Source organism: Mesoplodon densirostris (genome assembly GCF_025265405.1).
Source record: "Mesoplodon densirostris isolate mMesDen1 chromosome Y unlocalized genomic scaffold, mMesDen1 primary haplotype SUPER_Y_unloc_1, whole genome shotgun sequence".
In the NCBI taxonomy this organism is placed as follows: Eukaryota; Metazoa; Chordata; class Mammalia; order Artiodactyla; family Ziphiidae; genus Mesoplodon; species Mesoplodon densirostris.
In genome coordinates, this window is record NW_026778236.1 from 2,712,051 (window position 1) to 2,722,764 (window position 10,714).

At 36.5% G+C, this 10,714-nt stretch overlaps 1 pseudogene; it reads right to left on the reverse strand.

The window, feature by feature from the left end:
* Window positions 1-236: 236 nt before the first annotated feature.
* Window positions 237-8,922, reverse strand: LOC132482970 (RNA-binding motif protein, X chromosome-like; annotated as a pseudogene).
* Window positions 8,923-10,714: the final 1,792 nt, after the last annotated feature.

Below are 10,714 nucleotides of genomic sequence, written 5' to 3' on the forward strand. Positions count from 1 at the left end.
AAATTTTGAACATTTGAAACACGACTTCTACTTTTCAATTAACATTAACAACATGAAAGTCCTCTGAATAATTCCATGTTTTCACTTTGTCTGAAAATTCCTAGAGGAAAAGTTAATATATGCCTCTTCCCCACAAACCAACATTTTTCTTTTAGTAGTATTCAAGCATCAATTAAGGAAAACAACTTAAACTTTTCCTTTGTAACGAACATTTGGTGCATAACTGAGTGTTATTTTTAATATCTGCTTCGGCCCTCTCTTTCAGATTGGCTTCCCGCATAACCTCGTCTGGAAGCCCCACAAACTGAGCTACTGTATGGGTCACGGGGAGCAAGGTACTCCCTATTGACAGAGGGTGGAAACCCTCATTGTTCCTGTCTTCTACGCTTTCGACCACTTGAATAAGTATTACTTTGCCTGCTGGAGTAACCTTCCGGACCTCCTCCATATCCATCTCTCATATTGCTATCACAGCGACTGCTTCCACCGTAAGTCACAGGGACCCTTCGTGCTGCTGGTGCACCACGGGAGTCACATGGGAAGTTACTGATTGATAAACAAACGCTAAACATTACAGATTTTTCTGATATCATATCACATGACTTAAAGTGCTAAATATTTGAAAAGATAAGCTTCATCTCTCTCTGCTATGAAAATATAAACTATGTAGCAACGGTGCAGGGCTTCTACATTTATTTAAAAGAGCGAGCAACATTTTTCAGCCTAAGTAGTTTCTTTGAAAGTAAAAGCCCCTATTTTAGCATTTTTAAATAATCAGTAGAGTGGCAACTTTTAACAAGATTTAGTGGGGCTTCCCTGGTGGCGCAGTGGTTGACAGTCCGACTGCCGATGCAGGGGACACGGGTTCGTGCCCCGGTCCAGGAGGATCCCACATGCCGGGGAGCGGTTGGGACCGTGGGCCATGGCCTCTGGGACTCCACGTCAGGAGCCTGTGCTCCGCAACGGGAGGGGCCACGATGGTGAGAGGCCCGTGTACCGCACACAAAATAAAAATAAAAAATAATAATCATGTTAAAATTGGTTTTCTGTAATGAGAAAAAAAGATGAGGCTGCCCATTTACCCTTCATAGCATTTTATTTTAAGTGAGCTATTAACAAAACAATTCAAACGTCTTTAACTTATCTAAAAGGACATGCTAAACATACTTTTACCCTTGAGGAACTGAAGTAAAAGTAGAGTAAACAACGATCTGGTTAAGTCTAATTCTATGACTTACAAGTTGTAACTGGACTCTTACCGTAACTCCCATATGAATCCCTGTAAAAGCTTCCACTTCAATATTCAGAATAATCTCTATCACGATTTCCACCATAGCCATCACGGTCACTGAATTTAAAAGAATGTCATAAATTATGTCATCAATTTAAATTATGTGTCACAATAACATAATTTAAACGAATGTTTTTATTTGATATAAACACAAAATTTTATATTACCTATGTCCTCTAGAGGGATGATCATTCCGAGAATTTGAATGTCCGTAACAACTGTGTGCATAGCGTCTACGTGGTGGAGTATAATCCTTGCTGGCTCAGGGGTGTGGATAATCTCTCCTTGACTAACTGAAACAAAGCAGCTAAAATTTTAAATGCAACTTATCATATCCAGAATATTTAAGAACTCAGACAGCAAAAAGACAAAAAATTTTAAATGGGCAAAGGACTTGAATATACTTTTGTTTAAAGAAGATATACAATGAGCAACAAGGACATGAAAACCTGCTCAACATATTTATTAGGGAAATGAAATTCAAACCCAAAATGAAATATCTACTTTGCACATATCACACTGGCTATAATTAAAAATAGACAAATAGAATATATCAAGTGTTGGTGCAGAGGCAGAGAAACAAACCAAGTATATGTGCATGGCAGAAATGTAAAATAGTACAGGCTCTGTGGCAAAGATTAGCAGTTTCTTAAAAAATTAAAGAATTCCTATATGTCCCAGGAATTCCACTCCTTAAGTATATATACACTCAAAAAGAATTGAAAACAGGTACCCAAATGCTTGTACCGGAGTATTCATGACAGCATAATGATGGGAATAACTCACACAGATGGATAAACAAACCATGTTAACCACACATATAATGGAATATTTAGTCAGCCAAAAAAACAAAAAGGTCTGAAGTACTGATTGACGCTACAGCATGAATGATCCTTGAAAATATTTATGCTAAGGGAAAGCTGGATAATAAAGGTCACATATTGTTTGCTTCCATTAGTATGATATATTCAGGATTAGATAAATTCATAGATAAGGACACAGGTGGGTACCTACCAGGGACAAGGGGGCAGAAATTGGGTGTGACTGCTTATTAATTTTATTTTGGGGTAATGAAATGTTTTGGAACTGAACAGAGCTGGTGGTTGCATAACACTGTTAAGTGTGCTAAATGTTACTGAATTGTTCACTTTTAAATGTTCAATTTTGTGTTAGGTAAATTTCAACAAGAACAACAAAACTAACCATGACTTAATTCATATACTGTGCTTTCTATTACCTATCTTTAGTAGCATAGCCACCATCTCTGTGACATATAGCCAACTCTCCGAAAAGAGACTGGCTCTCTATGAGCAGGACCTCCATAATTTTGTCTTCCATGTGATACTGAACCTTTAATTTAAAAATGCTTATGTAAGTATCTCAAAATTGACAGTAATGTTTCAAAGAAAAATCCAAAAGACTGATAGCCTTCCACTCTCTAAAATCATTTTAAAAAACTACTCCTTCTAAAATTCCATTTATGCACATTTTCGTTTCCCTTTCAATGTTACCACTGAACATTGTATTTTCTGACATCTCCTGTTCCCCATACATTTTGCATACCCTTTAAATTACCAGCAGTAGGGAACACTTCTCAAACTTGGAGCAAAACATTAATTTTTGGTAACTACTGTCACATATTCAATCACCAAGTGGTTGGCTCTCTCCTTTAAGTGCACAACCTTAATTATTGACCTTGTATGATGATAGCAACAGTGACTTCTATTGTTTATTAGCAATAAAGGGCTCATTTGAAAAACACCGTACCGCTTCCAAAATATGAAACTATCTCCCATAAATAATGTTCTCTTCATGTGTTAATTCTTATTCCTCATTCCTGGAGGTCACTAGGACCTTGTTTGTTCTCTTCTCTTGTTTGTTCCCTAGGCTAACCATCTAATAATGGAAAGGGTAGGCTTCTTAGCTTCTGTTGTGTTTTGAAGTCAATATCGTGCTACATTTGGCTTCATTCATCGTCTACACGTAAAATGGCAATTTGATAATGGCTGTTTCAAGTCTGTACCATATTAAGGATCAGAAAACAGTGCTAAAAAAGTTAAGAGCACCAACTACAGTTCATATGGCAAGTTTCAATTATTGTTTATAATAATTAATAAAACCAGGTAGCCAATATACATAGCTAAACTAGTCTACAGACCAGAACATTCTCTCACAGGACATAGTTTTCATGAAAATTCTGATACTGAAGCTATGTGATAAAGAAGCCTACTAACCAAAAAGTGTTAGCAGCAACTTAAATTAAGAGGAATTCTATAGCAAACATGGACTTACAAGCAATGTTTTCCCCACAGCAGTGCTAATCACCTATTACATCTATAATCAAAAACTGAAAAATTATTTCCCAACCACAAATCAATAAATAAATTAGTGATTGGTTAACATGTTCATATACTTCTCACTTTCCATTCTGCTTAAACATTCTGTTTAAAAATAGCTCACTTTCATTAATGAGAAACAACTGTCTCTGCATTATATAGCATTTACCTTGTCTTCCCACCCCACTGCTGCTTCGTCTCTGAGCACATCTCTTAGGAGGAGGACCTCCACTTCTCGAAGATTGTCCTCTTTTAACTGGAAAGGCTCCCCTGGAAGAACTCGCGTTGGGACTAGGAGTATGCCCACCACGACCTGTGTTTAAATGAAATCTTTTTAGTTAAGTAGAATCAACATTTTTTCATTGGGCTAGTTTCACTTATTGTTATAAATTTTCACTCAACAATTACTCCAGTCTTCAGCTTTCCTATCTGTCTAAACCAATATGATTGTTTCCTCATATGACACATAAGTTAGTAGAGTTCAAAGACTTACCGTAAAAGTCAGTTTGGAAAATCGAGGAAAAAGCTAAAGAACCACTGGTATGAAAGCGGTTTGGGGAGAAGAGAGAGAGTACAGGAAAACCTGGATAAATTAAATGTAAAACTGAATTGTTCATCATTTTAGGAGGAAGATGGTAAGTTATTAGTTATATAATTCTGGTGTCAAGGAAGCTTTTGAAAAACACAACATCCTAGGTATAAATCAAAACATTAAAAAGAAAAAAAGATGAATAAAAAATGCATTACCTAAAAGTTAAGTATATACATACAAATAACTCCCTTTGCAGGAGAATATCTGCTTATAACTTTACACTTGGTCCAGTATCCCTAGTTCTGCATCCATGGATTCAACCAACCTTGGATCATGCAGTGATCTTATATGTAGTTATTGAAAAAAAAATCTGCTTGTAAGTTGATCAACAGTTCAAGCCTGTGTTATTCACAGATCAACTCTTAATGTTAATTTCTCAGTGAAAGGGGCTACGTTCTGTTCAATTTTAATAGTATTTAAGAAATGCACACTAAATACTGAAAATTTATGTGTTACCTTTCTAACCAGAAAGATGTTTAGGTATATTCCAATTCCCCTGTATTGCCACAGGCAAGAAAAAAATGAGTATTCTTACACATGGCAGAATATGAACTGGTCAACTTTTCTCAAGGTCAAGATAGTGGGAAAAGAACAAAACTGTGTTATCTTAAAATGGGCACACCCTTTAACTGAACTTTCCAAAAACATTTCCTAAAATTCACACATGTAATTATCACAAAAAGAAACTAAATGTTTTATTTCTGAAGACTGGTTATGGTTAATAGATGAAGCAAAGGTTGTTAAATATATGCAAGTTTTTGAAATGCAAAGTGCTTTTCCTCCTTTTCTTACTAAGTAGAAAACTTCTCTGAAAAAATCCAAAAAAAGGCATTTTCAACGACTTTCTCCTCTAATACACACACACAAAGAAAACATACATATGTCTGAAGGAGAGCTTTTTACTCTTTTCCTGGATCAAAGACACCTTTTAGAATCTAAAGCTCTATTTATTTCCCTCAGGTATTTTCCCAAATGCATACCAGAGACCCAGGTAGAAAAGCCTCATATCAAAATGACAATGGAGATTTGCTTAGATGTCTGAACACATATACTTCAGACAAATACTGCAAGGTGAAACCTAAAATATGAAGTGTTTAGCCCTGAATTGTGGATATTCTGAGTGACTTTTATTTTCTGTTGTGGAGTTTTCAAGATTCTCTAGGATGTTTATGATGCAATAAGGCTACTCTCAGAATAAAATTAACCAATGTATTTTTAATAGATTATGAATGAATCATTGATTTAAACTCATATCAAGTTATTGGTCCTAAAGTGAAAAATTCTAATGTATGATCGACAGTAGGAAACTCTGTAGAAAAATCCTCGAAGAAAAGAGGCAATTAGTAATAATGGTAAAAGAGACTGAATTTACTTTAAAATTTATGCTATTCCCCTGTAAGGTGATTAACTTTTTGCACATTACCTAGTTAAGTCATTTTATAACTACAATAATTCTTCACCACTTAGAAATACTTCTGACTATCAATGTGATTCATCATCTGATAGTTCTTACACACTACTTTGCTCATAAAGGATGGAATAAAAACTGAGAGGTTTCTATACAGTTAAACCTACTATTTTTCGGTCCTCTGGTTGCAGCCTTGTATTTGAAAACATCACCCAGGTGTCCTCCAGGTGAGGGATGCTCTCTTGCGCTCCCACTTCCTCCTCTTCCATTTCCTCCTCTTCCATTTCCTCCTCTTCGATTTCTTCCTCTTCCATGTCTCGGATTTCTCAGATGGCCCCTGTTTCTTGCAGGAGGTTGTGGTCTCTGTGTACCACCGCTTTCAAAAGATGGTTTGTTGGCTTGCTCTACTTTAATTGCCTTTCCATCCAAAGACTAAACAGATTAAGTATAACATTAATAACATCACATCAAATTTATTTACTACTGCACTAGTCCAAGATCAGTCTTTTTTCCCCAAAGCAAACATTTTCTTCTGAAATGATGGTGTCCTTCACCATGCCAGATAAATGAGACTTAATTAGTAACTGCCTTTCATTAAGTCATCCAAGACAAAGTGTACGTATTGGCAATTGGAGCTCCCTGAAATGTCCTCTGGTATTAAAAGAAGATTAATACCTCTCACTTATCATGAGAGAATATACCCTTTTATTTTCTATAATGGAGAACTAAACTCACTTCATTTCTCTACTTCTACCATTCAAAGTTTTCAGTGTCCCAAGGGTAAATAAAAGTATACGTGTCATTTAAAAAAATAAAATTATTCAGTTATTTATTCAAAATGGTTATCCCTACTCTAATCGTTTTTAGCATTTATTAAATATTAAGGGAAAGAAAATTTTCCAAGATGATTGCTCTTCTGTATTTACTTCTAATAATCTCCTTGATTTATTTTTAAATAGAGCACTTACTTGGTCCTCAACATTTCTTGCCTTATTCAATTGTTTAAACATGTCCCCAAAGAGTAACTTCTTATAATAGTACTTCATATTCTTATGTTTCAGAAATGCTTACACTTCTTAATCTTCCAACAACTTCCTACATTAACCTTCTATAGATGCCAAAGTGTTTTTGAAAACTGTATTCAAATCATAATATAATTGCTCTACGTAAAACAACCTAGCTGTTTCATGTTATCCTTGGAAGACAATTTTAAATGCTGAATTCCTACTAAGACTTCTGGTGGATATGGATGGGCCCTGGCCCAATACAAACAGCCTCAACAGCCATGTGCTCCCACGTTAGGGCCTCCTGTTCTGTTTCTGGGTCCAAAATATTTCCCACAGACTTATGAAGGGCTGCCTCCCTTCCAACATTCAGGATTTAACATTCTTAGATCTATATGTATAGAAAACCACTCCCCTTAAGCTCTAATGAAATTACCTACTTTACTTTCCTTAATATTTTTCATATGAAATTGTATTTAGTTTTACTTGTACGTTTCTCATCTTTCACCCTAGAACACAAGTGTCCAAGAAAATAGGTATTTTGTATTCCCCACAACCATTAATCAATTGCTAAAGCAATGCCTGGCAATAAAATATCTGTTGAATAAAGAATTGAAGAGTAATGTCTACACAGACTACACATTCTTGTGCTTGAAAACAAACAAATAATGGGGGTCTACTATCCTTCATGACACAAATTTACCTCTGCACCCAAAATAAAATCATGAGTCAAGATCAACTTCTAGGTACTACCATACCTTAAAATATGAAAGTAAAGTAAAAGGGTCAACATGTGCCAAGTGCCTGCAGCATACCAGAAACCAAGCTATAGGACAAAGGGAATTAATGTATGTGTTCCACACTATGAGAACCGAGATGCACTGGAAGTACTTTTAACAATGAACAATTCACAGGATGATGAATATAAAAAGATATGACCTGCAATATAAAATGGGAAAAATACTACCTACAATATAAACAAATTCTTTGAGCAAATATGCAATTAAAAGTACAGTTGTAAGGGACAAGTAATTATTTGTAACAGTGACACAAGGAAGAGTGACTCTGAAGTACAAAAAAGTCGAGACTTAAAAATAACAGTACGGGATATTGGGGAGAGCTCTACAGGCTAAAACTCATTTACTTTTACATTTGAATGCTAAAACAGGCTTAAAATATATTGTTAAAGCTAATGTTAATGTCAATCTCCTTCCAACCGGACAATCCAATACTTATGTGACAAAATGGAGAGTGAAGGCTTATATGGCATCATGTTACTTTAAAAAATTAGAAAAAAAATCTTGAAATAGTAATAAATGGAGAACACAAAATATTAAAGTCTCTTACTTTTCCATTCATATCTTGGACAGCATCCTTTGCATCTGCAGGATTTTCAAAAGTAATAAAAGCAAAGCCTCTAGACTTGTTTTTCTTCTGATCCTTCATCAACGTAACTGTAATATACATAAATATTTTTAATTTAAATTTCACATAAAATTGAACGTTTCATATTTTCAAAATAATCAATCCTTTGACACTTTCTCATAAGGCCTCCTTAATTTCATGTTATGGACACAGTGCAGTAACAGCCTCCCGGAAGTTACTTAAAAACAAAACAAAAACCAAAAACAAATAAAGCAAAAAAACCCTTTCCATTTTATATCATTTCTAGTATTTTAAAAATTGAGTCAATAATTTCAACCGTTCTACAGCTAGCATATCTCATCCCATTTCATGTCGTATGACCACAGTATGTTTAAAAAGCCCTGGGACTTCCCTGGTGGTCCAGTGGATAAGACTCCACGTTCCCAATGAAGGGTCTGATCCCTCGTCAGGCAACTAAGATCCACATGCTGCATGCCACTGTGCGTGGGCTTGATCCCTGGTCAGGTAAGTAAAACCCAGCATGCTGCAAAGCGTGGCTGGGGTGAAGAAAGAAACGCTGTTTTTTGCCCTTCTCAGTAGTAGGAGCCCCTAAGGTGTACACTTTCCCTCATTGCCCAGTGCTTTCCTAATAAAAAACAGAAACTTTAAAAAAAAGTGCTCATGTGTTACAAACAGAAAAAGCACTTTAACTTAGCTGTTCAATGGTGTGTGTTTAATACACTTTTGCTTCGAACATATATATATATATTTGTGTATATGTATATATATATATATATATATAGGTTCTAAAAATTACCTTCCATAATGTGACCATATTTCCCAAATACCACTTCAAGAGAATTTTCATTGGTGTCAGCATGGAGGCCTCCTATGAACAGTTTCCCAGCCTGATCTGCTTCTGCCATTTTTCTGTAAGTAATGAAAAATATATCTTTATACATATAGCAAAAAATAAATTATAAGCAAAAACTATTACACCTGTTTATAACTCAACTGAAGTACCCTATAGCAGTGAAAATATTTGCGGTTTCTTACTTAAAAGAGAGGAAACTTGTAACACAAAGCCAAACAAGCACTGGCGTAACAAATGCTCCATTCTTTATAGATATCTTACAAAAACCTGTATGTAAACCTAGATTAGAAGGCAACTGTAAATTATTTTACCTGCAGGGTTCAAGGCTTCTTTTCCAAAACACAACAAAAAAATAAGCAATAATAAATAGTCCTGGATTCTACACATCTAACAGTTAATATGTTTTATGAACTGTGCAGAATATACCTTAAACATATTTTTAAATTGTTCACATCTACTCACATTTTTCTTGTGTATGCATCAAAAAATGTTTAAAATAATTTTTTTCCACAAACTTTAAAAGTGGTAAGTCATAAGGGAAAAGGAGGGAGCTACTTCCTTTATTGAGGAAAATGTAAAGTGTGTTTACTTAGATTGAGAGACTTTAAGAAACACTGGTCAAAAGAGAGTACCATTCTTTATATGCCAAATTAAATCAGACGCTTTTTGTCAAGTGAATCAACATTTTGACATTTGATAACTAAAATTACAAGTTTTAAATCATTTAAGTTAAAATAGGTATCTTGCTTGTATTGCTCAGTACCTCTGCTTTCACAAAGAAAACCGGAAGGAAACAAAAAAGAAAAAAAAAAAAAAAAACTGCACGAGAGGGCTTCCCTGGTGGCGCAGTGGTTGACAGTCCGCCTGCCTATCCAGGGGACACGGGTTCGGCACCGCTCCGGGAGGATCCCACGAGCCGCGGAGCGGCTGGGCCCGTGAGCCATGGCCGCTGGGCCTGCGCGTCTGGAGCCTCTGGGTACCGAGCCCGTGCTCCGCGGTGGGAGGGGCCACAGCAGTGAGAGGCCCGCATACCGCAAAAAACAAAAGTGCAAGCGGAACAAACTGGCGCCCGGCATACGCTCCACTACCCGCAAGTGAGAGTCAACAGCAAAGAGGGTACGCCGCTAATCACAGTTAAGTTATCTACTCAATATTCCCTCCCGCAGCATTTCAAACCTAGCTCCACCCCCACCCCCAACTTCTCAATTCACGGACAAATTCCAGGAACTTCACTGCCTTTTCATCGCTGCCTTGGCAACTGATTCTCCAGGAGAACAAACATTAAACGTACTGTTCAAGAACAACTGATAGACTTCTCGAGACACTGTCTATTCAGACATATTTATACAAACACCACTTACTCGGCTCTTATCTCTTACAGTAAAAGCCTGAGAGAAAAATCAAAATCTGAATTACCACGCTTTCTCTGGTAACAGGAGAACATATAGGTGTCAACTCTTTCTCCTGAGGTATAAATTATTCTCTCCTCCCTAAAATGCCGAATTTCTTACCTTATTTTGTCCTCCTCTTCAGAAGTCATCCTTCCGCGTCTCTTCAGACGACCGTTAACTAAACTAAGGCTCGAGAGCAAGCGCTCTACTTCTAGAAAGAGGCTAAGGAACCAGATGTAGCGGTGGGTGGGGGAAGGGATGAGCCGCAGGGGAGGTAGGGAAGATGGAAGATGTGGAGGTGGGGGAGGGGTGAACAGAGAAACTCGCAAGAGAAACAAGCAAGAGAATCTCGAGGGAGAACTCGCGGGAGAAACTCTAAAGAAAACTGCAACAGCAGAATGTGTTCTCTACTTTTTACTGCATACTTTTCCCAGATGCTTTAATTTAATCAAT